Here is a 26,901-nt window from a genome sequence, read left to right on the forward strand (position 1 = left end):
GCTTGACCAAAATGGTGGTGCTAACACATCCATGCTGCAGTTGCTGCTCTTGTTGCAGAGCAGCGCCCACACAGAGCCCAGGACTTTTCTGCTTCTTACGGCACCCTGCCCGCAAGGAGGCTGGGAGTGCACCAGAAGATGGCACGGGACACAGATCGGACAGCACCAGGCTGCTGGCCAACGTCAGCCTGACACAGCTATATATACAAATTACACATACATTGAAACGCACAAAGAACTTCATAAAGGTAAGTAAAGCTTTTCTTAACCTTCCTATCAGCTACACTGCATACAGAACGAGATAAGAGCTTGTTACGTGCACTGGGCCCTGGGATCCTAGAAGTGGCTGGATGCTTGCCCATCAAAGAGAAGTGGCAAATGTTTCCCTTGGCTTGCAGGCGTGGGTTTTCTTTTACCTAGTAAACGGTCTTTGCCTAAACCCGTGTGTGCTCCCAGTTTCATCCTTCCCATACTTTCCCCACCGCAGCTGGGGAGACTGTGTGGTGTTCAGTTTTCTGCCAGGTTAAGCAGCAACAAGTACACATAACAGGCACACAGGCAGCTAGGTCGAGCAGTTAAACGTATGCCTGTATTCTCAAAGGGGTAGATGTGAAATGGGCTGGGCGTTCCTTCCTGCCAGCTAACAAAATAAAGAATTTGACTTTCAGGGGGAATAGAAACGGTCCAATGTAAGCACAAGACCATGTCAGCGACCTGCCCTTTCCCAGTCTGCAGAAAAGACACTGGCACATCAGCGGTGGGGGAGCTTCAAGAGGGTGGAGGCTTGGCAAAAAACCGAGCCGGTGCGGAAAACCACTCCTCAAAAGCCATGCCTAGCATCTTCCCACATGCCCCCAATTCTAGATTTGGGCTCGCTCAGCTACGCGTGATGCACAGCAGAGCACCTCCAGCCGCTCGGCCGGAGAGCCGCCAGGCAGCACGGCCGGCGCCTGTAGCTGCTCAGAACAGCGGTTCCTCCAGCCTGCCGTTCTTCCCGGCTACCAGCTGGAGGCGCTGGGTGGAGTGCGTGCCAGGGCAGGGATAGAGCTGCGGGTGAAGGGGAGGACCCAGAGCTACTGGGCCCGCCCGCCGGTAGGATGGGACAGGACAGAAAATCCCTCCCACCTACCTACACAGGGAGGCGCCATTTTGTTCCAGTCTGCATCCCAGGGTGAGGAGCCGCCATTTCATGAGCCGGCGGAGGCACCATTTTGTTCCAGCTTGAATTCCACAGACGGGAGCCACCATTTTGTGACACTTTGCCAGCCACGTGTTTCCGTGCTGCTCGGAGATTGGCCTCTCTTCTAATGGCAGCCGCCTTCTCAGGATTCCCTCTAATTGGCTGCCCAACTCCTCTGGCCCACAAAGTGCTCTGATGTTAAAATACGTTTGTTTTGATACAATCGTCCCGGCTGAAGGGGGGCAGGGGCCCAGGTGCTGGCACTGTGGCTTGCCGGCTGCCTCTGAGGAGAAGGCAGGAATACCCCGTGTGAAAACCAGCCGTTTCCACCCAGCTCCAGCGGCACTGCCACAAGGCACAACTGAGCCCTGCATGCAAGGTGGAGGCGTCCTGGGCAAAACGTGCCTGGGAAAGGGCGAGACGGGGCAGGATGCTGCCCAGCAGTGGGGAAAGAGGGTGGAAAAGCGTGAGAAACAGCCGCGTGAATGCCGAGGAGAGATGCTGAGGAGCGTGCGGTGGAGAGGGAGGAGGAGAAGGAGGCGGAGCGTGAGGAGGAGGAGGTGGCGCCCGAGCAAAGAGTGGAGACAAAGCATGGGCAGGAGGAGAAAAAGAAGGAGGTGCTCCAAGCACTAGGACACAGACTCTCCCGCAGCCCCTGCTGGAGGCGGCGGGCACGTCGCTATACCCCAAGGGATGCTGCAGCCTGCTCAGAGCCCACTCAGGTACAAGGGAGAAGCGTGAGGAGGAAGGAAGGAGTGGCAGAGCAGAGCTGTGGAGGGACTGACCGCTGCCGGCCCCGACCCCTGCACCTCTCGTGCTGCGGGGAGGTCAGGACTCACGCGTGAAGGAGGGCGTTTGAGCTCAGGGAAGAACTTCAGGCGGGTCAGGTGCTTTTGTTTCTCACCATCCAAATGCTCCAAAATGTCCAACGTCCAAAAATGTGCGGTGACATCAAGCAGCTTCCCCCACGTCTGTTCTGCTCCGCCTCTGGTGAGCGGGCTCCCTAGCCTTATCTTGACCCACGAGAATTCCCGTCCTGTACCCTACTCCGTCCCGTTCAGGACACTGAGTGAGACAGTAGCTGGGTGCGCATTGGGCTGCTGGCCGAGGCCAGCCCACCTCAGCAATCTCTACAATATACTCAGGTCCAGAATTATAGAAAGGACTTGATCAATGTAATTGAAAATATTTTCTCCATTGCTACGTAGCTACACTAGATGCCGGACTACCCTCTGTACGTACTGCTATACTACACTCGGCAGTTGTCTGGGATACTGCTCCTTTTCCTCGGACCGCCTCGTACAGTTTGACGGGCTCTTTTGCATTGCTTGACCAAAATGGTGGTGCTAACACATCCATGCTGCAGTTGCTGCTCTTGTTGCAGAGCAGCGCCCACACAGAGCCCAGGACTTTTCTGCTTCTTACGGCACCCTGCCCGCAAGGAGGCTGGGAGTGCACCAGAAGATGGCACGGGACACAGATCGGACAGCACCAGGCTGCTGGCCAACGTCAGCCTGACACAGCTATATATACAAATTACACATACATTGAAACGCACAAAGAACTTCATAAAGGTAAGTAAAGCTTTTCTTAACCTTCCTATCAGCTACACTGCATACAGAACGAGATAAGAGCTTGTTACGTGCACTGGGCCCTGGGATCCTAGAAGTGGCTGGATGCTTGCCCATCAAAGAGAAGTGGCAAATGTTTCCCTTGGCTTGCAGGCGTGGGTTTTCTTTTACCTAGTAAACGGTCTTTGCCTAAACCCGTGTGTGCTCCCAGTTTCATCCTTCCCATACTTTCCCCACCGCAGCTGGGGAGACTGTGTGGTGTTCAGTTTTCTGCCAGGTTAAGCAGCAACAAGTACACATAACAGGCACACAGGCAGCTAGGTCGAGCAGTTAAACGTATGCCTGTATTCTCAAAGGGGTAGATGTGAAATGGGCTGGGCGTTCCTTCCTGCCAGCTAACAAAATAAAGAATTTGACTTTCAGGGGGAATAGAAACGGTCCAATGTAAGCACAAGACCATGTCAGCGACCTGCCCTTTCCCAGTCTGCAGAAAAGACACTGGCACATCAGCGGTGGGGGAGCTTCAAGAGGGTGGAGGCTTGGCAAAAAACCGAGCCGGTGCGGAAAACCACTCCTCAAAAGCCATGCCTAGCATCTTCCCACATGCCCCCAATTCTAGATTTGGGCTCGCTCAGCTACGCGTGATGCACAGCAGAGCACCTCCAGCCGCTCGGCCGGAGAGCCGCCAGGCAGCACGGCCGGCGCCTGTAGCTGCTCAGAACAGCGGTTCCTCCAGCCTGCCGTTCTTCCCGGCTACCAGCTGGAGGCGCTGGGTGGAGTGCGTGCCAGGGCAGGGATAGAGCTGCGGGTGAAGGGGAGGACCCAGAGCTACTGGGCCCGCCCGCCGGTAGGATGGGACAGGACAGAAAATCCCTCCCACCTACCTACACAGGGAGGCGCCATTTTGTTCCAGTCTGCATCCCAGGGTGAGGAGCCGCCATTTCATGAGCCGGCGGAGGCACCATTTTGTTCCAGCTTGAATTCCACAGACGGGAGCCACCATTTTGTGACACTTTGCCAGCCACGTGTTTCCGTGCTGCTCGGAGATTGGCCTCTCTTCTAATGGCAGCCGCCTTCTCAGGATTCCCTCTAATTGGCTGCCCAACTCCTCTGGCCCACAAAGTGCTCTGATGTTAAAATACGTTTGTTTTGATACAATCGTCCCGGCTGAAGGGGGGCAGGGGCCCAGGTGCTGGCACTGTGGCTTGCCGGCTGCCTCTGAGGAGAAGGCAGGAATACCCCGTGTGAAAACCAGCCGTTTCCACCCAGCTCCAGCGGCACTGCCACAAGGCACAACTGAGCCCTGCATGCAAGGTGGAGGCGTCCTGGGCAAAACGTGCCTGGGAAAGGGCGAGACGGGGCAGGATGCTGCCCAGCAGTGGGGAAAGAGGGTGGAAAAGCGTGAGAAACAGCCGCGTGAATGCCGAGGAGAGATGCTGAGGAGCGTGCGGTGGAGAGGGAGGAGGAGAAGAAGGCGGAGCGTGAGGAGGAGGAGGTGGCGCCCGAGCAAAGAGTGGAGACAAAGCATGGGCAGGAGGAGAAAAAGAAGGAGGTGCTCCAAGCACTAGGACACAGACTCTCCCGCAGCCCCTGCTGGAGGCGGCGGGCACGTCGCTATACCCCAAGGGATGCTGCAGCCTGCTCAGAGCCCACTCAGGTACAAGGGAGAAGCGTGAGGAGGAAGGAAGGAGTGGCAGAGCAGAGCTGTGGAGGGACTGACCGCTGCCGGCCCCGACCCCTGCACCTCTCGTGCTGCGGGGAGGTCAGGACTCACGCGTGAAGGAGGGCGTTTGAGCTCAGGGAAGAACTTCAGGCGGGTCAGGTGCTTTTGTTTCTCACCATCCAAATGCTCCAAAATGTCCAACGTCCAAAAATGTGCGGTGACATCAAGCAGCTTCCCCCACGTCTGTTCTGCTCCGCCTCTGGTGAGCGGGCTCCCTAGCCTTATCTTGACCCACGAGAATTCCCGTCCTGTACCCTACTCCGTCCCGTTCAGGACACTGAGTGAGACAGTAGCTGGGTGCGCATTGGGCTGCTGGCCGAGGCCAGCCCACCTCAGCAATCTCTACAATATACTCAGGTCCAGAATTATAGAAAGGACTTGATCAATGTAATTGAAAATATTTTCTCCATTGCTACGTAGCTACACTAGATGCCGGACTACCCTCTGTACGTACTGCTATACTACACTCGGCAGTTGTCTGGGATACTGCTCCTTTTCCTCGGACCGCCTCGTACAGTTTGACGGGCTCTTTTGCATTGCTTGACCAAAATGGTGGTGCTAACACATCCATGCTGCAGTTGCTGCTCTTGTTGCAGAGCAGCGCCCACACAGAGCCCAGGACTTTTCTGCTTCTTACGGCACCCTGCCCGCAAGGAGGCTGGGAGTGCACCAGAAGATGGCACGGGACACAGATCGGACAGCACCAGGCTGCTGGCCAACGTCAGCCTGACACAGCTATATATACAAATTACACATACATTGAAACGCACAAAGAACTTCATAAAGGTAAGTAAAGCTTTTCTTAACCTTCCTATCAGCTACACTGCATACAGAACGAGATAAGAGCTTGTTACGTGCACTGGGCCCTGGGATCCTAGAAGTGGCTGGATGCTTGCCCATCAAAGAGAAGTGGCAAATGTTTCCCTTGGCTTGCAGGCGTGGGTTTTCTTTTACCTAGTAAACGGTCTTTGCCTAAACCCGTGTGTGCTCCCAGTTTCATCCTTCCCATACTTTCCCCACCGCAGCTGGGGAGACTGTGTGGTGTTCAGTTTTCTGCCAGGTTAAGCAGCAACAAGTACACATAACAGGCACACAGGCAGCTAGGTCGAGCAGTTAAACGTATGCCTGTATTCTCAAAGGGGTAGATGTGAAATGGGCTGGGCGTTCCTTCCTGCCAGCTAACAAAATAAAGAATTTGACTTTCAGGGGGAATAGAAACGGTCCAATGTAAGCACAAGACCATGTCAGCGACCTGCCCTTTCCCAGTCTGCAGAAAAGACACTGGCACATCAGCGGTGGGGGAGCTTCAAGAGGGTGGAGGCTTGGCAAAAAACCGAGCCGGTGCGGAAAACCACTCCTCAAAAGCCATGCCTAGCATCTTCCCACATGCCCCCAATTCTAGATTTGGGCTCGCTCAGCTACGCGTGATGCACAGCAGAGCACCTCCAGCCGCTCGGCCGGAGAGCCGCCAGGCAGCACGGCCGGCGCCTGTAGCTGCTCAGAACAGCGGTTCCTCCAGCCTGCCGTTCTTCCCGGCTACCAGCTGGAGGCGCTGGGTGGAGTGCGTGCCAGGGCAGGGATAGAGCTGCGGGTGAAGGGGAGGACCCAGAGCTACTGGGCCCGCCCGCCGGTAGGATGGGACAGGACAGAAAATCCCTCCCACCTACCTACACAGGGAGGCGCCATTTTGTTCCAGTCTGCATCCCAGGGTGAGGAGCCGCCATTTCATGAGCCGGCGGAGGCACCATTTTGTTCCAGCTTGAATTCCACAGACGGGAGCCACCATTTTGTGACACTTTGCCAGCCACGTGTTTCCGTGCTGCTCGGAGATTGGCCTCTCTTCTAATGGCAGCCGCCTTCTCAGGATTCCCTCTAATTGGCTGCCCAACTCCTCTGGCCCACAAAGTGCTCTGATGTTAAAATACGTTTGTTTTGATACAATCGTCCCGGCTGAAGGGGGGCAGGGGCCCAGGTGCTGGCACTGTGGCTTGCCGGCTGCCTCTGAGGAGAAGGCAGGAATACCCCGTGTGAAAACCAGCCGTTTCCACCCAGCTCCAGCGGCACTGCCACAAGGCACAACTGAGCCCTGCATGCAAGGTGGAGGCGTCCTGGGCAAAACGTGCCTGGGAAAGGGCGAGACGGGGCAGGATGCTGCCCAGCAGTGGGGAAAGAGGGTGGAAAAGCGTGAGAAACAGCCGCGTGAATGCCGAGGAGAGATGCTGAGGAGCGTGCGGTGGAGAGGGAGGAGGAGAAGGAGGCGGAGCGTGAGGAGGAGGAGGTGGCGCCCGAGCAAAGAGTGGAGACAAAGCATGGGCAGGAGGAGAAAAAGAAGGAGGTGCTCCAAGCACTAGGACACAGACTCTCCCGCAGCCCCTGCTGGAGGCGGCGGGCACGTCGCTATACCCCAAGGGATGCTGCAGCCTGCTCAGAGCCCACTCAGGTACAAGGGAGAAGCGTGAGGAGGAAGGAAGGAGTGGCAGAGCAGAGCTGTGGAGGGACTGACCGCTGCCGGCCCCGACCCCTGCACCTCTCGTGCTGCGGGGAGGTCAGGACTCACGCGTGAAGGAGGGCGTTTGAGCTCAGGGAAGAACTTCAGGCGGGTCAGGTGCTTTTGTTTCTCACCATCCAAATGCTCCAAAATGTCCAACGTCCAAAAATGTGCGGTGACATCAAGCAGCTTCCCCCACGTCTGTTCTGCTCCGCCTCTGGTGAGCGGGCTCCCTAGCCTTATCTTGACCCACGAGAATTCCCGTCCTGTACCCTACTCCGTCCCGTTGACACTGAGTGAGACAGTAGCTGGGTGTGCATTGGGCTGCTGGCCGAGGCCAGCCCACCTCAGCAATCTCTACAATATACTCAGGTCCAGAATTATAGAAAGGACTTGATCAATGTAATTGAAAACATTTTCTCCATTGCTACGTAGCTACACTAGATGCCGGACTACCCTCTGTACGTACTGCTATACTACACTCGGCAGTTGTCTGGGATACTGCTCCTTTTCCTCGGACCGCCTCGTACAGTTTGACGGGCTCTTTTGCATTGCTTGACCAAAATGGTGGTGCTAACACATCCATGCTGCAGTTGCTGCTCTTGTTGCAGAGCAGCGCCCACACAGAGCCCAGGACTTTTCTGCTTCTTACGGCACCCTGCCCGCAAGGAGGCTGGGAGTGCACCAGAAGATGGCACGGGACACAGATCGGACAGCACCAGGCTGCTGGCCAACGTCAGCCTGACACAGCTATATATACAAATTACACATACATTGAAACGCACAAAGAACTTCATAAAGGTAAGTAAAGCTTTTCTTAACCTTCCTATCAGCTACACTGCATACAGAACGAGATAAGAGCTTGTTACGTGCACTGGGCCCTGGGATCCTAGAAGTGGCTGGATGCTTGCCCATCAAAGAGAAATGGCAAATGTTTCCCTTGGCTTGCAGGCGTGGGTTTTCTTTTACCTAGTAAACGGTCTTTGCCTAAACCCGTGTGTGCTCCCAGTTTCATCCTTCCCATACTTTCCCCACCGCAAGCTGGGGAGACTGTGTGGTGTTCAGTTTTCTGCCAGGTTAAGCAGCAACAAGTACACATAACAGGCACACAGGCAGCTAGGTCGAGCAGTTAAACGTATGCCTGTATTCTCAAAGGGGTAGATGTGAAATGGGCTGGGCGTTCCTTCCTGCCAGCTAATAAAATAAAGAATTTGACTTTCAGGGGGAATAGAAACGGTCCAACGTAAGCACAAGGCCATGTCAGCGACCTGCCCTTTCCCAGTCTGCAGAAAAGACACTGGCAACATCAGCGGTGGGGGAGCTTCAAGAGGGTGGAGGCTTGGCAAAAAACCGAGCCGGTGCGGAAAACCACTCCTCAAAAAGCCATGCCTAGCATCTTCCCACATGCCCCCAATTCTAGATTTGGGCTCGCTCAGCTACGCGTGATGCACAGCAGAGCACCTCCAGCCGCTCGGCCGGAGAGCCGCCGGGCAGCACGGCCGGCGCCTGTAGCTGCTCAGAACAGCGGTTCCTCCAGCCTGCCGTTCTTCCCGGCTACCAGCTGGAGGCGCTGGGTGGAGTGCGTGCCAGGGCAGGGATAGAGCTGCGGGTGAAGGGGAGGACCCAGAGCTACTGGGCCCGCCCGCCGGTAGGATGGGACAGGACAGAAAATCCCTCCCACCTACCTACACAGGGAGGCGCCATTTTGTTCCAGTCTGCATCCCAGGGTGAGGAGCCGCCATTTCATGAGCCGGCGGAGGCGCCATTTTGTTCCAGCTTGAATTCCACAGACGGGAGCCACCATTTTGCGACACTTTGCCAGCCACGTGTTTCCGTGCTGCTCGGAGATTGGCCTCTCTTCTAATGGCAGCCGCCTTCTCAGGATTCCCTCTAATTGGCTGCCCAACTCCTCTGGCCCACAAAGTGCTCTGATGTTAAAATACGTTTGTTTTGATACAATCGTCCCGGCTGAAGGGGGGCAGGGGCCCAGGTGCTGGCACTGTGGCTTGCCGGCTGCCTCTGAGGAGAAGGCAGGAATACCCCGTGTGAAAACCAGCCGTTTCCACCCAGCTCCAGCGGCACTGCCACAAGGCACAACTGAGCCCTGCACGCAAGGTGGAGGCGTCCTGGGCAAAACGTGCCTGGGAAAGGGCGAGACGGGGCAGGATGCTGCCCAGCAGTGGGGAAAGAGGGTGGAAAAGCGTGAGAAACAGCCGCGTGAATGCCGAGGAGAGATGCTGAGGAGCGTGCGGTGGAGAGGGAGGAGGAGAAGGAGGCGGAGCGTGAGGAGGAGGAGGTGGCGCCCGAGCAAAGAGTGGAGACAAAGCATGGGCAGGAGGAGAAAAAGAAGGAGGTGCTCCAAGCACTAGGACACAGACTCTCCCGCAGCCCCTGCTGGAGGCGGCGGGCACGTCGCTATACCCCAAGGGATGCTGCAGCCTGCTCAGAGCCCACTCAGGTACAAGGGAGAAGCGTGAGGAGGAAGGAAGGAGTGGCAGAGCAGAGCTGTGGAGGGACTGACCGCTGCCGGCCCCGACCCCTGCACCTCTCGTGCTGCGGGGAGGTCAGGACTCACGCGTGAAGGAGGGCGTTTGAGCTCAGGGAAGAACTTCAGGCGGGTCAGGTGCTTTTGTTTCTCACCATCCAAATGCTCCAAAATGTCCAACGTCCAAAAATGTGCGGTGACATCAAGCAGCTTCCCCCACGTCTGTTCTGCTCTGCCTCTGGTGAGCGGGCTCCCTAGCCTTATCTTGACCCACGAGAATTCCCGTCCTGTACCCTACTCCGTCCCGTTGAGGACACTGAGTGAGACAGTAGCTGGGTGCGCATTGGGCTGCTGGCCGAGGCCAGCCCACCTCAGCAATCTCTACAATATACTCAGGTCCAGAATTATAGAAAGGACTTGATCAATGTAATTGAAAACATTTTCTCCATTGCTACGTAGCTACACTAGATGCCGGACTACCCTCTGTACGTACTGCTATACTACACTCGGCAGTTGTCTGGGATACTGCTCCTTTTCCTCGGACCGCCTCGTACAGTTTGACGGGCTCTTTTGCATTGCTTGACCAAAATGGTGGTGCTAACACATCCATGCTGCAGTTGCTGCTCTTGTTGCAGAGCAGCGCCCACACAGAGCCCAGGACTTTTCTGCTTCTTACGGCACCCTGCCCGCAAGGAGGCTGGGAGTGCACCAGAAGATGGCACGGGACACAGATCGGACAGCACCAGGCTGCTGGCCAACGTCAGCCTGACACAGCTATATATACAAATTACACATACATTGAAACGCACAAAGAACTTCATAAAGGTAAGTAAAGCTTTTCTTAACCTTCCTATCAGCTACACTGCATACAGAACGAGATAAGAGCTTGTTACGTGCACTGGGCCCTGGGATCCTAGAAGTGGCTGGATGCTTGCCCATCAAAGAGAAGTGGCAAATGTTTCCCTTGGCTTGCAGGCGTGGGTTTTCTTTTACCTAGTAAACGGTCTTTGCCTAAACCCGTGTGTGCTCCCAGTTTCATCCTTCCCATACTTTCCCCACCGCAGCTGGGGAGACTGTGTGGTGTTCAGTTTTCTGCCAGGTTAAGCAGCAACAAGTACACATAACAGGCACACAGGCAGCTAGGTCGAGCAGTTAAACGTATGCCTGTATTCTCAAAGGGGTAGATGTGAAATGGGCTGGGCGTTCCTTCCTGCCAGCTAACAAAATAAAGAATTTGACTTTCAGGGGGAATAGAAACGGTCCAACGTAAGCACAAGGCCATGTCAGCGACCTGCCCTTTCCCAGTCTGCAGAAAAGACACTGGCACATCAGCGGTGGGGGAGCTTCAAGAGGGTGGAGGCTTGGCAAAAAACCGAGCCGGTGCGGAAAACCACTCCTCAAAAGCCATGCCTAGCATCTTCCCACATGCCCCCAATTCTAGATTTGGGCTCGCTCAGCTACGCGTGATGCACAGCAGAGCACCTCCGGCCACTCGGCCGGAGAGCCGCCGGGCAGCACGGCCGGCGCCTGTAGCTGCTCAGAACAGCGGTTCCTCCAGCCTGCCGTTCTTCCCGGCTAAAAGCTGGAGGCGCTGGGTGGAGTGCGTGCCAGGGCAGGGATAGAGCTGCGGGTGAAGGGGAGGACCCAGAGCTACTGGGCCCGCCCGCCGGTAGGATGGGACAGGACAGAAAATCCCTCCCACCTACCTACACAGGGAGGCGCCATTTTGTTCCAGTCTGCATCCCAGGGTGAGGAGCCGCCATTTCATGAGCCGGCGGAGGCGCCATTTTGTTCCAGCTTGAATTCCACAGACGGGAGCCACCATTTTGCGACACTTTGCCAGCCACGTGTTTCCGTGCTGCTCGGAGATTGGCCTCTCTTCTAATGGCAGCCGCCTTCTCAGGATTCCCTCTAATTGGCTGCCCAACTCCTCTGGCCCACAAAGTGCTCTGATGTTAAAATACGTTTGTTTTGATACAATCGTCCCGGCTGAAGGGGGGCAGGGGCCCAGGTGCTGGCACTGTGGCTTGCCGGCTGCCTCTGAGGAGAAGGCAGGAATACCCCGTGTGAAAACCAGCCGTTTCCACCCAGCTCCAGCGGCACTGCCACAAGGCACAACTGAGCCCTGCACGCAAGGTGGAGGCGTCCTGGGCAAAACGTGCCTGGGAAAGGGCGAGACGGGGCAGGATGCTGCCCAGCAGTGGGGAAAGAGGGTGGAAAAGCGTGAGAAACAGCCGCGTGAATGCCGAGGAGAGATGCTGAGGAGCGTGCGGTGGAGAGGGAGGAGGAGAAGGAGGCGGAGCGTGAGGAGGAGGAGGTGGCGCCCGAGCAAAGAGTGGAGACAAAGCATGGGCAGGAGGAGAAAAAGAAGGAGGTGCTCCAAGCACTAGGACACAGACTCTCCCGCAGCCCCTGCTGGAGGCGGCGGGCACGTCGCTATACCCCAAGGGATGCTGCAGCCTGCTCAGAGCCCACTCAGGTACAAGGGAGAAGCGTGAGGAGGAAGGAAGGAGTGGCAGAGCAGAGCTGTGGAGGGACTGACCGCTGCCGGCCCCGACCCCTGCACCTCTCGTGCTGCGGGGAGGTCAGGACTCACGCGTGAAGGAGGGCGTTTGAGCTCAGGGAAGAACTTCAGGCGGGTCAGGTGCTTTTGTTTCTCACCATCCAAATGCTCCAAAATGTCCAACGTCCAAAAATGTGCGGTGACATCAAGCAGCTTCCCCCACGTCTGTTCTGCTCTGCCTCTGGTGAGCGGGCTCCCTAGCCTTATCTTGACCCACGAGAATTCCCGTCCTGTACCCTACTCCGTCCCGTTGAGGACACTGAGTGAGACAGTAGCTGGGTGCGCATTGGGCTGCTGGCCGAGGCCAGCCCACCTCAGCAATCTCTACAATATACTCAGGTCCAGAATTATAGAAAGGACTTGATCAATGTAATTGAAAACATTTTCTCCATTGCTACGTAGCTACACTAGATGCCGGACTACCCTCTGTACGTACTGCTATACTACACTCGGCAGTTGTCTGGGATACTGCTCCTTTTCCTCGGACCGCCTCGTACAGTTTGACGGGCTCTTTTGCATTGCTTGACCAAAATGGTGGTGCTAACACATCCATGCTGCAGTTGCTGCTCTTGTTGCAGAGCAGCGCCCACACAGAGCCCAGGACTTTTCTGCTTCTTACGGCACCCTGCCCGCAAGGAGGCTGGGAGTGCACCAGAAGATGGCACGGGACACAGATCGGACAGCACCAGGCTGCTGGCCAACGTCAGCCTGACACAGCTATATATACAAATTACACATACATTGAAACGCACAAAGAACTTCATAAAGGTAAGTAAAGCTTTTCTTAACCTTCCTATCAGCTACACTGCATACAGAACGAGATAAGAGCTTGTTACGTGCACTGGGCCCTGGGATCCTAGAAGTGGCTGGATGCTTGCCCATCAAAGAGAAGTGGCAAATGTTTCCCTTGGCTTGCAGGCGTGGGTTTTCTTTTACCTAGTAAACGGTCTTTGCCTAAACCCGTGTGTGCTCCCAGTTTCATCCTTCCCATACTTTCCCCACCGCAGCTGGGGAGACTGTGTGGTGTTCAGTTTTCTGCCAGGTTAAGCAGCAACAAGTACACATAACAGGCACACAGGCAGCTAGGTCGAGCAGTTAAACGTATGCCTGTATTCTCAAAGGGGTAGATGTGAAATGGGCTGGGCGTTCCTTCCTGCCAGCTAACAAAATAAAGAATTTGACTTTCAGGGGGAATAGAAACGGTCCAACGTAAGCACAAGGCCATGTCAGCGACCTGCCCTTTCCCAGTCTGCAGAAAAGACACTGGCACATCAGCGGTGGGGGAGCTTCAAGAGGGTGGAGGCTTGGCAAAAAACCGAGCCGGTGCGGAAAACCACTCCTCAAAAGCCATGCCTAGCATCTTCCCACATGCCCCCAATTCTAGATTTGGGCTCGCTCAGCTACGCGTGATGCACAGCAGAGCACCTCCGGCCACTCGGCCGGAGAGCCGCCGGGCAGCACGGCCGGCGCCTGTAGCTGCTCAGAACAGCGGTTCCTCCAGCCTGCCGTTCTTCCCGGCTAAAAGCTGGAGGCGCTGGGTGGAGTGCGTGCCAGGGCAGGGATAGAGCTGCGGGTGAAGGGGAGGACCCAGAGCTACTGGGCCCGCCCGCCGGTAGGATGGGACAGGACAGAAAATCCCTCCCACCTACCTACACAGGGAGGCGCCATTTTGTTCCAGTCTGCATCCCAGGGTGAGGAGCCGCCATTTCATGAGCCGGCGGAGGCGCCATTTTGTTCCAGCTTGAATTCCACAGACGGGAGCCACCATTTTGCGACACTTTGCCAGCCACGTGTTTCCGTGCTGCTCGGAGATTGGCCTCTCTTCTAATGGCAGCCGCCTTCTCAGGATTCCCTCTAATTGGCTGCCCAACTCCTCTGGCCCACAAAGTGCTCTGATGTTAAAATACGTTTGTTTTGATACAATCGTCCCGGCTGAAGGGGGGCAGGGGCCCAGGTGCTGGCACTGTGGCTTGCCGGCTGCCTCTGAGGAGAAGGCAGGAATACCCCGTGTGAAAACCAGCCGTTTCCACCCAGCTCCAGCGGCACTGCCACAAGGCACAACTGAGCCCTGCACGCAAGGTGGAGGCGTCCTGGGCAAAACGTGCCTGGGAAAGGGCGAGACGGGGCAGGATGCTGCCCAGCAGTGGGGAAAGAGGGTGGAAAAGCGTGAGAAACAGCCGCGTGAATGCCGAGGAGAGATGCTGAGGAGCGTGCGGTGGAGAGGGAGGAGGAGAAGGAGGCGGAGCGTGAGGAGGAGGAGGTGGCGCCCGAGCAAAGAGTGGAGACAAAGCATGGGCAGGAGGAGAAAAAGAAGGAGGTGCTCCAAGCACTAGGACACAGACTCTCCCGCAGCCCCTGCTGGAGGCGGCGGGCACGTCGCTATACCCCAAGGGATGCTGCAGCCTGCTCAGAGCCCACTCAGGTACAAGGGAGAAGCGTGAGGAGGAAGGAAGGAGTGGCAGAGCAGAGCTGTGGAGGGACTGACCGCTGCCGGCCCCGACCCCTGCACCTCTCGTGCTGCGGGGAGGTCAGGACTCACGCGTGAAGGAGGGCGTTTGAGCTCAGGGAAGAACTTCAGGCGGGTCAGGTGCTTTTGTTTCTCACCATCCAAATGCTCCAAAATGTCCAACGTCCAAAAATGTGCGGTGACATCAAGCAGCTTCCCCCACGTCTGTTCTGCTCCGCCTCTGGTGAGCGGGCTCCCTAGCCTTATCTTGACCCACGAGAATTCCCGTCCTGTACCCTACTCCGTCCCGTTGAGGACACTGAGTGAGACAGTAGCTGGGTGCGCATTGGGCTGCTGGCCGAGGCCAGCCCACCTCAGCAATCTCTACAATATACTCAGGTCCAGAATTATAGAAAGGACTTGATCAATGTAATTGAAAACATTTTCTCCATTGCTACGTAGCTACACTAGATGCCGGACTACCCTCTGTACGTACTGCTATACTACACTCGGCAGTTGTCTGGGATACTGCTCCTTTTCCTCGGACCGCCTCGTACAGTTTGACGGGCTCTTTTGCATTGCTTGACCAAAATGGTGGTGCTAACACATCCATGCTGCAGTTGCTGCTCTTGTTGCAGAGCAGCGCCCACACAGAGCCCAGGACTTTTCTGCTTCTTACGGCACCCTGCCCGCAAGGAGGCTGGGAGTGCACCAGAAGATGGCACGGGACACAGATCGGACAGCACCAGGCTGCTGGCCAACGTCAGCCTGACACAGCTATATATACAAATTACACATACATTGAAACGCACAAAGAACTTCATAAAGGTAAGTAAAGCTTTTCTTAACCTTCCTATCAGCTACACTGCATACAGAACGAGATAAGAGCTTGTTACGTGCACTGGGCCCTGGGATCCTAGAAGTGGCTGGATGCTTGCCCATCAAAGAGAAGTGGCAAATGTTTCCCTTGGCTTGCAGGCGTGGGTTTTCTTTTACCTAGTAAACGGTCTTTGCCTAAACCCGTGTGTGCTCCCAGTTTCATCCTTCCCATACTTTCCCCACCGCAGCTGGGGAGACTGTGTGGTGTTCAGTTTTCTGCCAGGTTAAGCAGCAACAAGTACACATAACAGGCACACAGGCAGCTAGGTCGAGCAGTTAAACGTATGCCTGTATTCTCAAAGGGGTAGATGTGAAATGGGCTGGGCGTTCCTTCCTGCCAGCTAACAAAATAAAGAATTTGACTTTCAGGGGGAATAGAAACGGTCCAACGTAAGCACAAGGCCATGTCAGCGACCTGCCCTTTCCCAGTCTGCAGAAAAGACACTGGCACATCAGCGGTGGGGGAGCTTCAAGAGGGTGGAGGCTTGGCAAAAAACCGAGCCGGTGCGGAAAACCACTCCTCAAAAGCCATGCCTAGCATCTTCCCACATGCCCCCAATTCTAGATTTGGGCTCGCTCAGCTACGCGTGATGCACAGCAGAGCACCTCCGGCCACTCGGCCGGAGAGCCGCCGGGCAGCACGGCCGGCGCCTGTAGCTGCTCAGAACAGCGGTTCCTCCAGCCTGCCGTTCTTCCCGGCTACCAGCTGGAGGCGCTGGGTGGAGTGCGTGCCAGGGCAGGGATAGAGCTGCGGGTGAAGGGGAGGACCCAGAGCTACTGGGCCCGCCCGCCGGTAGGATGGGACAGGACAGAAAATCCCTCCCACCTACCTACACAGGGAGGCGCCATTTTGTTCCAGTCTGCATCCCAGGGTGAGGAGCCGCCATTTCATGAGCCGGCGGAGGCGCCATTTTGTTCCAGCTTGAATTCCACAGACGGGAGCCACCATTTTGTGACACTTTGCCAGCCACGTGTTTCCGTGCTGCTCGGAGATTGGCCTCTCTTCTAATGGCAGCCGCCTTCTCAGGATTCCCTCTAATTGGCTGCCCAACTCCTCTGGCCCACAAAGTGCTCTGATGTTAAAATACGTTTGTTTTGATACAATCGTCCCGGCTGAAGGGGGGCAGGGGCCCAGGTGCTGGCACTGTGGCTTGCCGGCTGCCTCTGAGGAGAAGGCAGGAATACCCCGTGTGAAAACCAGCCGTTTCCACCCAGCTCCAGCGGCACTGCCACAAGGCACAACTGAGCCCTGCACGCAAGGTGGAGGCGTCCTGGGCAAAACGTGCCTGGGAAAGGGTGAGACGGGGCAGGATGCTGCCCAGCAGTGGGGAAAGAGGGTGGAAAAGCGTGAGAAACAGCCGCGTGAATGCCGAGGAGAGATGCTGAGGAGCGTGCGGTGGAGAGGGAGGAGGAGAAGGAGGCGGAGCGTGAGGAGGAGGAGGTGGCGCCCGAGCAAAGAGTGGAGACAAAGCATGGGCAGGAGGAGAAAAAGAAGGAGGTGCTCCAAGCACTAGGACACAGACTCTCCCGCAGCCCCTGCTGGAGGCGGCGGGCACATCGCTATACCCCAAGGGATGCTGCAGCCTGCTCAGAGCCCACTCAGGTACAAGGGAGAAGCGTGAGGAGGAAGGAAGGAGTGGCAGAGCAGAGCTGTGGAGGGACTGACCGCTGCCGGCCCCGACCCCTGCACCTCTCGTGCTGCGGGGAGGTCAGGACTCACGCGTGAAGGAGGGCGTTTGAGCTCAGGGAAGAACTTCAGGCGGGTCAGGTGCTTTTGTTTCTCACCATCCAAATGCTCCAAAATGTCCAACGTCCAAAAATGTGCGGTGACATCAAGCAGCTTCCCCCACGTCTGTTCTGCTCCGCCTCTGGTGAGCGGGCTCCCTAGCCTTATCTTGACCCACGAGAATTCCCGTCCTGTACCCTACTCCGTCCCGTTGAGGACACTGAGTGAGACAGTAGCTGGGTGCGCATTGGGCTGCTGGCCGAGGCCAGCCCACCTCAGCAATCTCTACAATATACTCAGGTCCAGAATTATAGAAAGGACTTGATCAATGTAATTGAAAACATTTTCTCCATTGCTACGTAGCTACACTAGATGCCGGACTACCCTCTGTACGTACTGCTATACTACACTCGGCAGTTGTCTGGGATACTGCTCCTTTTCCTCGGACCGCCTCGTACAGTTTGACGGGCTCTTTTGCATTGCTTGACCAAAATGGTGGTGCTAACACATCCATGCTGCAGTTGCTGCTCTTGTTGCAGAGCAGCGCCCACACAGAGCCCAGGACTTTTCTGCTTCTTACGGCACCCTGCCCGCAAGGAGGCTGGGAGTGCACCAGAAGATGGCACGGGACACAGATCGGACAGCACCAGGCTGCTGGCCAACGTCAGCCTGACACAGCTATATATACAAATTACACATACATTGAAACGCACAAAGAACTTCATAAAGGTAAGTAAAGCTTTTCTTAACCTTCCTATCAGCTACACTGCATACAGAACGAGATAAGAGCTTGTTACGTGCACTGGGCCCTGGGATCCTAGAAGTGGCTGGATGCTTGCCCATCAAAGAGAAGTGGCAAATGTTTCCCTTGGCTTGCAGGCGTGGGTTTTCTTTTACCTAGTAAACGGTCTTTGCCTAAACCCGTGTGTGCTCCCAGTTTCATCCTTCCCATACTTTCCCCACCGCAGCTGGGGAGACTGTGTGGTGTTCAGTTTTCTGCCAGGTTAAGCAGCAACAAGTACACATAACAGGCACACAGGCAGCTAGGTCGAGCAGTTAAACGTATGCCTGTATTCTCAAAGGGGTAGATGTGAAATGGGCTGGGCGTTCCTTCCTGCCAGCTAACAAAATAAAGAATTTGACTTTCAGGGGGAATAGAAACGGTCCAACGTAAGCACAAGGCCATGTCAGCGACCTGCCCTTTCCCAGTCTGCAGAAAAGACACTGGCACATCAGCGGTGGGGGAGCTTCAAGAGGGTGGAGGCTTGGCAAAAAACCGAGCCGGTGCGGAAAACCACTCCTCAAAAGCCATGCCTAGCATCTTCCCACATGCCCCCAATTCTAGATTTGGGCTCGCTCAGCTACGCGTGATGCACAGCAGAGCACCTCCGGCCACTCGGCCGGAGAGCCGCCGGGCAGCACGGCCGGCGCCTGTAGCTGCTCAGAACAGCGGTTCCTCCAGCCTGCCGTTCTTCCCGGCTACCAGCTGGAGGCGCTGGGTGGAGTGCGTGCCAGGGCAGGGATAGAGCTGCGGGTGAAGGGGAGGACCCAGAGCTACTGGGCCCGCCCGCCGGTAGGATGGGACAGGACAGAAAATCCCTCCCACCTACCTACACAGGGAGGCGCCATTTTGTTCCAGTCTGCATCCCAGGGTGAGGAGCCGCCATTTCATGAGCCGGCGGAGGCGCCATTTTGTTCCAGCTTGAATTCCACAGACGGGAGCCACCATTTTGTGACACTTTGCCAGCCACGTGTTTCCGTGCTGCTCGGAGATTGGCCTCTCTTCTAATGGCAGCCGCCTTCTCAGGATTCCCTCTAATTGGCTGCCCAACTCCTCTGGCCCACAAAGTGCTCTGATGTTAAAATACGTTTGTTTTGATACAATCGTCCCGGCTGAAGGGGGGCAGGGGCCCAGGTGCTGGCACTGTGGCTTGCCGGCTGCCTCTGAGGAGAAGGCAGGAATACCCCGTGTGAAAACCAGCCGTTTCCACCCAGCTCCAGCGGCACTGCCACAAGGCACAACTGAGCCCTGCACGCAAGGTGGAGGCGTCCTGGGCAAAACGTGCCTGGGAAAGGGTGAGACGGGGCAGGATGCTGCCCAGCAGTGGGGAAAGAGGGTGGAAAAGCGTGAGAAACAGCCGCGTGAATGCCGAGGAGAGATGCTGAGGAGCGTGCGGTGGAGAGGGAGGAGGAGAAGGAGGCGGAGCGTGAGGAGGAGGAGGTGGCGCCCGAGCAAAGAGTGGAGACAAAGCATGGGCAGGAGGAGAAAAAGAAGGAGGTGCTCCAAGCACTAGGACACAGACTCTCCCGCAGCCCCTGCTGGAGGCGGCGGGCACATCGCTATACCCCAAGGGATGCTGCAGCCTGCTCAGAGCCCACTCAGGTACAAGGGAGAAGCGTGAGGAGGAAGGAAGGAGTGGCAGAGCAGAGCTGTGGAGGGACTGACCGCTGCCGGCCCCGACCCCTGCACCTCTCGTGCTGCGGGGAGGTCAGGACTCACGCGTGAAGGAGGGCGTTTGAGCTCAGGGAAGAACTTCAGGCGGGTCAGGTGCTTTTGTTTCTCACCATCCAAATGCTCCAAAATGTCCAACGTCCAAAAATGTGCGGTGACATCAAGCAGCTTCCCCCACGTCTGTTCTGCTCCGCCTCTGGTGAGCGGGCTCCCTAGCCTTATCTTGACCCACGAGAATTCCCGTCCTGTACCCTACTCCGTCCCGTTCAGGACACTGAGTGAGACAGTAGCTGGGTGCGCATTGGGCTGCTGGCCGAGGCCAGCCCACCTCAGCAATCTCTACAATATACTCAGGTCCAGAATTATAGAAAGGACTTGATCAATGTAATTGAAAACATTTTCTCCATTGCTACGTAGCTACACTAGATGCCGGACTACCCTCTGTACGTACTGCTATACTACACTCGGCAGTTGTCTGGGATACTGCTCCTTTTCCTCGGACCGCCTCGTACAGTTTGACGGGCTCTTTTGCATTGCTTGACCAAAATGGTGGTGCTAACACATCCATGCTGCAGTTGCTGCTCTTGTTGCAGAGCAGCGCCCACACAGAGCCCAGGACTTTTCTGCTTCTTACGGCACCCTGCCCGCAAGGAGGCTGGGAGTGCACCAGAAGATGGCACGGGACACAGATCGGACAGCACCAGGCTGCTGGCCAACGTCAGCCTGACACAGCTATATATACAAATTACACATACATTGAAACGCACAAAGAACTTCATAAAGGTAAGTAAAGCTTTTCTTAACCTTCCTATCAGCTACACTGCATACAGAACGAGATAAGAGCTTGTTACGTGCACTGGGCCCTGGGATCCTAGAAGTGGCTGGATGCTTGCCCATCAAAGAGAAGTGGCAAATGTTTCCCTTGGCTTGCAGGCGTGGGTTTTCTTTTACCTAGTAAACGGTCTTTGCCTAAACCCGTGTGTGCTCCCAGTTTCATCCTTCCCATACTTTCCCCACCGCAGCTGGGGAGACTGTGTGGTGTTCAGTTTTCTGCCAGGTTAAGCAGCAACAAGTACACATAACAGGCACACAGGCAGCTAGGTCGAGCAGTTAAACGTATGCCTGTATTCTCAAAGGGGTAGATGTGAAATGGGCTGGGCGTTCCTTCCTGCCAGCTAACAAAATAAAGAATTTGACTTTCAGGGGGAATAGAAACGGTCCAACGTAAGCACAAGGCCATGTCAGCGACCTGCCCTTTCCCAGTCTGCAGAAAAGACACTGGCACATCAGCGGTGGGGGAGCTTCAAGAGGGTGGAGGCTTGGCAAAAAACCGAGCCGGTGCGGAAAACCACTCCTCAAAAGCCATGCCTAGCATCTTCCCACATGCCCCCAATTCTAGATTTGGGCTCGCTCAGCTACGCGTGATGCACAGCAGAGCACCTCCAGCCGCTCGGCCGGAGAGCCGCCGGGCAGCACGGCCGGCGCCTGTAGCTGCTCAGAACAGCGGTTCCTCCAGCCTGCCGTTCTTCCCGGCTACCAGCTGGAGGCGCTGGGTGGAGTGCGTGCCAGGGCAGGGATAGAGCTGCGGGTGAAGGGGAGGACCCAGAGCTACTGGGCCCGCCCGCCGGTAGGATGGGACAGGACAGAAAATCCCTCCCACCTACCTACACAGGGAGGCGCCATTTTGTTCCAGTCTGCATCCCAGGGTGAGGAGCCGCCATTTCATGAGCCGGCGGAGGCGCCATTTTGTTCCAGCTTGAATTCCACAGACGGGAGCCACCATTTTGCGACACTTTGCCAGCCACGTGTTTCCGTGCTGCTCGGAGATTGGCCTCTCTTCTAATGGCAGCCGCCTTCTCAGGATTCCCTCTAATTGGCTGCCCAACTCCTCTGGCCCACAAAGTGCTCTGATGTTAAAATACGTTTGTTTTGATACAATCGTCCCGGCTGAAGGGGGGCAGGGGCCCAGGTGCTGGCACTGTGGCTTGCCGGCTGCCTCTGAGGAGAAGGCAGGAATACCCCGTGTGAAAACCAGCCGTTTCCACCCAGCTCCAGCGGCACTGCCACAAGGCACAACTGAGCCCTGCACGCAAGGTGGAGGCGTCCTGGGCAAAACGTGCCTGGGAAAGGGCGAGACGGGGCAGGATGCTGCCCAGCAGTGGGGAAAGAGGGTGGAAAAGCGTGAGAAACAGCCGCGTGAATGCCGAGGAGAGATGCTGAGGAGCGTGCGGTGGAGAGGGAGGAGGAGAAGGAGGCGGAGCGTGAGGAGGAGGAGGTGGCGCCCGAGCAAAGAGTGGAGACAAAGCATGGGCAGGAGGAGAAAAAGAAGGAGGTGCTCCAAGCACTAGGACACAGACTCTCCCGCAGCCCCTGCTGGAGGCGGCGGGCACGTCGCTATACCCCAAGGAATGCTGCAGCCTGCTCAGAGCCCACACAGGTACAAGGGAGAAGCGTGAGGAGGAAGGAAGGAGTGGCAGAGCAGAGCTGTGGAGGGACTGACCGCTACTGCCCTTAACCCCTTCATCTTCACATTACGTTTTTGCCCCTAGTGTCATTCTGCCAATATTTACACCATCACTGTTTGCATTTTTGGTGAAAGTACTGTTTTTCTTGCTTAGCCTTGCCCATAAAGAGCCTAGCGGTTTTCTGATTCTTATTGTGTCCTACCGCCATGCGTAATGTAGCCTATAGTGTGCCTTTGCTTAGTACTTTCTGTAATATTTATTGACTTTCATCTTTTTTTTTACGTCTTTTTTTGTTTTTGTTTTCATTTCAAGTGATTTTTTTCAATTTATTCTTTATGAGGCAGTGTTTTTTCTGCTTCTGTTTAGTCTCTTCATTACAGCACTTTCAAATCAGCCTTCCGGCCTGTTTTTATCTCATTTTACTTTGTTCTTTTTCAGTTTTATTCTCATTATTTTTTTCTGAATTCTGTTTTGAATAACACTCCCAATATCTTTGCTAAAATACAAAAACCCAACATACTACACTCTCTTTTTATTCACTATATGTTTAATCTTTTCATAAAATGTAATTGCCTTTTTCATGAATTTCCTTTTGTGTGCCTATGTTTTCTTCGATTACTGACTATTCTCTTTAATTAATCCTGTTTTTTTTTGCAAGCCAGGAAATAAAATGTGCTGACCCATAGCTGCAATGTTTTTTTATTTATCCTGCCTGAAAACTGAAACAACTTTTACTACTTCTGACTGGATTCTCTTTTTTTTTTTTTTTTTTTTTTTTTTTTTTCTTGGCTCAAAGCTCATTTTCTGGGGCATTTTTTGCTATAGTACTCTTACTTATCTAGGAGAAAAATTGTGGCCATCACTGTGTAGCAGTTAACATCACCTAATGGACAGTTTTACATCTGAATGACTATACATGTTTACTGACAGAAGATCTGGTTTGTGATCAGGAAACTGCAGCATGGTCCAGGAGATTGGGGAATGATGCTATCGTATGCTGTGAAGGTAAAATGCAAGTGGGTGCTGCCTTGCTACCTCTTATCTGCTGGCAAGGGCCAGAAAATGGGAAAATTATTTCCTGCTGAGGTCCAAAGAGAACTGACTCAACCACTTTGGACTTATATGTTTGTACTGTCACCGGTAGCTGCTGTCAACTATACAACACAACCTCTGATGACCTGTCATTACTGAAGGCCAACATCTGAACTACAAGCTATTAATCATAGAATCACAGTATCACAGAATCATAAAATCACAGAATCATAGAATAATATAATGGCCTGGATTGAAAAGGACCACAGTGATCATCAAGTTTCAATCCCCCCTGCTATAGGCAGGGTTGCTATAGACCAGGCTGCCCAGAACCACATCCAACTTGGACTTGAATCCTCCAGGGTTGGGGCATCCACAACCTCCTTGGGCAACCTGTTCCATTGCACAACCACTCTCTGAATGAAAAACTTCCTCCTAATATCTAACCTAAACTTCCCCTGCCTCAGTTTAAAATCGTTCCCCCTTGTCTTATCACTATCCATCCTTGTAAACAGCCATTCCCCCTCCTGTGTATATGCTCCATTCAAGTTTTGGAAGACAGCAATGAGGTCTCCCTGGAGCGTTCTCTTCATCAAGCTAAACAAGCCGTGTTCTCTCAGCCTTTCTTCATAGGAGAGGTGCTCCAGCCCTCTGATCATCTTTGTGATCCTTCTCTGGACTTGTTCCAAGAGCTCCACATCCTTCTCGATGTAGGGGCTCCAGGCCTGAATGCAGTACTCCAGATGGGAGCCTCATGAGAGCGTCACAAGAAAATCACTTCCCTCTCCCTACCAACCACTACTCTTTTGATGCAGCCCAGAACACAGTTGGCCTTTTGAACTGCAAGTGTACACTCCTGGCTCATGTCCAGCTTTTCATTCACCACAGCCTCAAGTCCTTGTCCGCAGACCTGCTTTCAAGGAGGACTCCCCCCAGTTGAGTTGCTAATCAGATGATAATAATGTTTAAAAGCAGTACATGTGCTAGTGTTTGGGTTTGGTGATATAGAAGAGCTGATTGATATGAAGCTCTTCCAGTGACTTTTTTGTTGTGACCAATGAATTTCCCAAATGTGTATGTCTGTTCTGTAATACCTACAAAATGGGATCAGCTTTTCCAGGTGACTATAGTCCATGTCAATTGTCCTAATATTTAGAAAAGCTACTTTTACTTTCAGAATTAACTTTAGATGTGAAAAAATAATAATAAATCTTTTAATAATAATAAACCTTTTTGTTTTTTTCATTTCAGAGCCTGGAAGATGAATCAAAGTGGGAAGATTTTCTTAAGAAGCACACTGCACAGCTGCGGGACATCAAGTAGCTCACAAGCTTGGACATCTTCCGAAAGTCCAGTTGCAGCTACACAGAAATCCTCTCCCTAAAGACATACCTGCATATATTTGAAAGTGAAATTTTGCTTTCTAACCTTGCACAGTGCACTCTTTTATCAACTTTTATCAACAATTTTTATACTGTTTTATATTTATTAATTTGAAACTGGGACATTAAAAATATTAGTATATTAATCTTGTATCAAATCTTAAAAATTAAACCCTTGTATCATTTGTTTTGTTTCTCTTATGTTTAATATAGGTATGTCTCTTGGTTTATTTAGTAGCACTTGTAATACTGCAGCTTAAATTCTTATTCCAAGCTTTTATCTGGTGCTGCAGAATTTGATATGTAAGTCAAGGAAATATTAATTTCCCATGTGCCTTTATTACACTTTTAGTTCTCTACTGTGTATCAAAATGCTGAATATGTAAAATTATATTCATTTACTCTTGACTATGTGACAGACATTTAAACACTATAGGCAAATAACATTTTAAATATAATTAACCACACATTCAGTTTTTTTAATGCCTTTTGGTTTCCTTTCACAGGGACTTTCAGAGGAACTTGATAGCAGCTGAATGCTGCTACATCTTTCATATTCATCCTTCTCAAGAGCTTAGGTTCTCTGGTAAGATGGATGATGGGCTCAGATATCCTGCCCTAGGTCTTAGCAGTGAGATCACAGTAGTAACTGCTGGTTAGGTTCTGATGCTGTAGCAGAGTTGGGAGAGGAGATAGGCTGGTATCATACATTCACCAGGACTACCCCTCACTTTGGGCCAAATGGCCCTGCTCTGGAGCATGTGGGGAGGATGTGAGCTGATAGTATCAGCTGTAACCTATAAGGTTACCATATTGTGCATGTGATTTACAAACACCAGTTGGTCAAGCAGGCCAAATCTCCGTTGGCAACCTCTGTGCAGTCACTGTCATAATCCTGACAGGCCCCTCCTCATGACACTGATGGCACAATTCCAAAGCAGTGGAAGAAACAGTTCTCCTAAGTAAAATTTATCTGCCACAATTTCTGCAACTTACATCCTTGTAGCATCCATCTAAGAGACAGTGGTAAACTGGAATTAAGTATGTTAACACTGATGATCATCATATTGACTTGATTCCTCTTACCATTAGACAGTTTTACTATTCCAGGTGCCAAATTCTGTTTAGAAGTGTACAAAACATGAAAAGCTTTAAAATTCCCCCAAAATGTTAGAATTGAAATTCTGATATGAAGCATTGGGAAATATCTTAACCTTACAACTTAAAAGTCTCTTGTGGTTGTCTGGTAGCACAGAAATTTTTTCCCATAAGCTTTTGGCAAAGTTTTCTGCCATAATTTTTATTCCTATGTCTGATACAGAGTATTTTCTCTGGATTATGAGCTATGAGCTATGCTAGAATCTCAACTATGACTATCTCTCCCTTGCTTTCTCCAAAAATTCCTTCACTGTATTTCCTAACTCTTTTTTATCGCCCATCTTCTTGTCCCACTTCCCTAAACAACTAGGATTTGTAATAAACTCTTCAGGCTGACATTTGACCCATTGTGTCTTATCCTCTCCATTGTGTGTATACATATATATATATAATAATCTCCACTCTCTCCTGTAATTGGAGCAAGGCAACTTCCCAGTTGACTAGGACTCTCCATATTCCCAAGATTATTCATAACTGTGAGTGTTCTCACAGTAACATAGACCGGCACTTTCAGTACTCTGGGACATACCTCATCAGGCCCCATAGACTTACATGCATTCAACTGAAGCAGGAAATCCTGAACAAGCTCAGCTTCAGCTAGAAGCTTATTTCTCACCCAAACATGGTATTCCAGCCCAGGGCTCCATTAAACCAAAAGAAGGCATTAAACATTTCAGCTTTATTTTCACCCCTTTTTGTGAGGTGACCTTATGAATTAACTTAACAGTTTTCTATATTCTTCCTCTGGCTGTTAAACATACTTTAAAAAGTCTTTCTTGTTCATCAACACTGCACTGGCCAACTTCAACTACAACTGAGCGTTAACTGTATTCATTTTCTCCCTGCAATAGCAAACAGCATCTCTATAGTCCTCCTGTCTACCCAGGCCTTGCTTCGAGGGTTCATACATTTTTTTTCCCTTACGAAAGTTCAAGAGAAGTTTGTCATCACCCAGACAACCTTCTGTCCCACTTACTCCACTTCTGACATACCGGAACTGTCCATGCTTGCTCGTGCTTTCATAAAAGAAGGTTCTTAAAAAATGAGCAATATTTATGAACCCCACTGCCTTCAAAAGTGAATTTGCAGGAAACCTTACTGTTTCCGTGAGCAATTCTTCTTTCCTAAAATCTCAGGAAGCTGATAGTTTTTTGCAAATCAGCAAGGATTTAAAACTTAAAGATTTCATGGTCACTTTTCCCATGACAGCCACTAAACACTTCAACTACAAGACTTCTCTATTTATAAATATATATATATATATTAAAAAAAAAAAAAAAAAAAAAGTTACCCGTAGCATAATTTGTAAATTTCCTGGACTTGTTCATGTGTGCTGTATGATTTTCCCAGA

At 53.0% G+C, this 26,901-nt stretch overlaps 2 long non-coding RNA genes across 8 annotated transcripts in view; one reads left to right on the forward strand and one right to left on the reverse strand.

Annotated features, from left to right (window-relative positions):
• Positions 1-275: 275 nt before the first annotated feature.
• On the forward strand, positions 276-26,836 carry LOC125686730 (uncharacterized). Of its 2 annotated transcripts, XR_007373883.1 has the most exons (3): positions 276-2,754; positions 3,175-5,260; positions 24,262-26,836. It is a non-coding gene; the product is annotated as an uncharacterized LOC125686730 (long non-coding RNA). The 2 variants fall into 2 exon arrangements; XR_007373882.1 differs by lacking the exon at positions 276-2,754 and having other exon boundaries at positions 2,782-5,260.
• Positions 8,347-26,901, reverse strand: part of LOC125686729 (uncharacterized) — a 64,462-nt gene continuing 45,907 nt past the window's right edge. The window contains exon 3 of one of the 6 annotated variants that reach the window (XR_007373881.1): positions 8,347-8,981. This is a non-coding gene — a long non-coding RNA (uncharacterized LOC125686729). Of the gene's footprint in view, positions 8,982-10,300; positions 11,488-12,806; positions 13,994-15,312; positions 16,500-17,818; positions 19,006-20,324; positions 21,512-26,901 lie in introns of those variants that run through there. The other 5 variants (XR_007373880.1, XR_007373879.1, XR_007373878.1 and 2 more) reach the window with 5 other exon arrangements.

The sequence above is a fragment of the Lagopus muta genome, chromosome Z (assembly GCF_023343835.1).
Source record: "Lagopus muta isolate bLagMut1 chromosome Z, bLagMut1 primary, whole genome shotgun sequence".
Lineage (NCBI taxonomy): Eukaryota > Metazoa > Chordata > Aves > Galliformes > Phasianidae > Lagopus > Lagopus muta.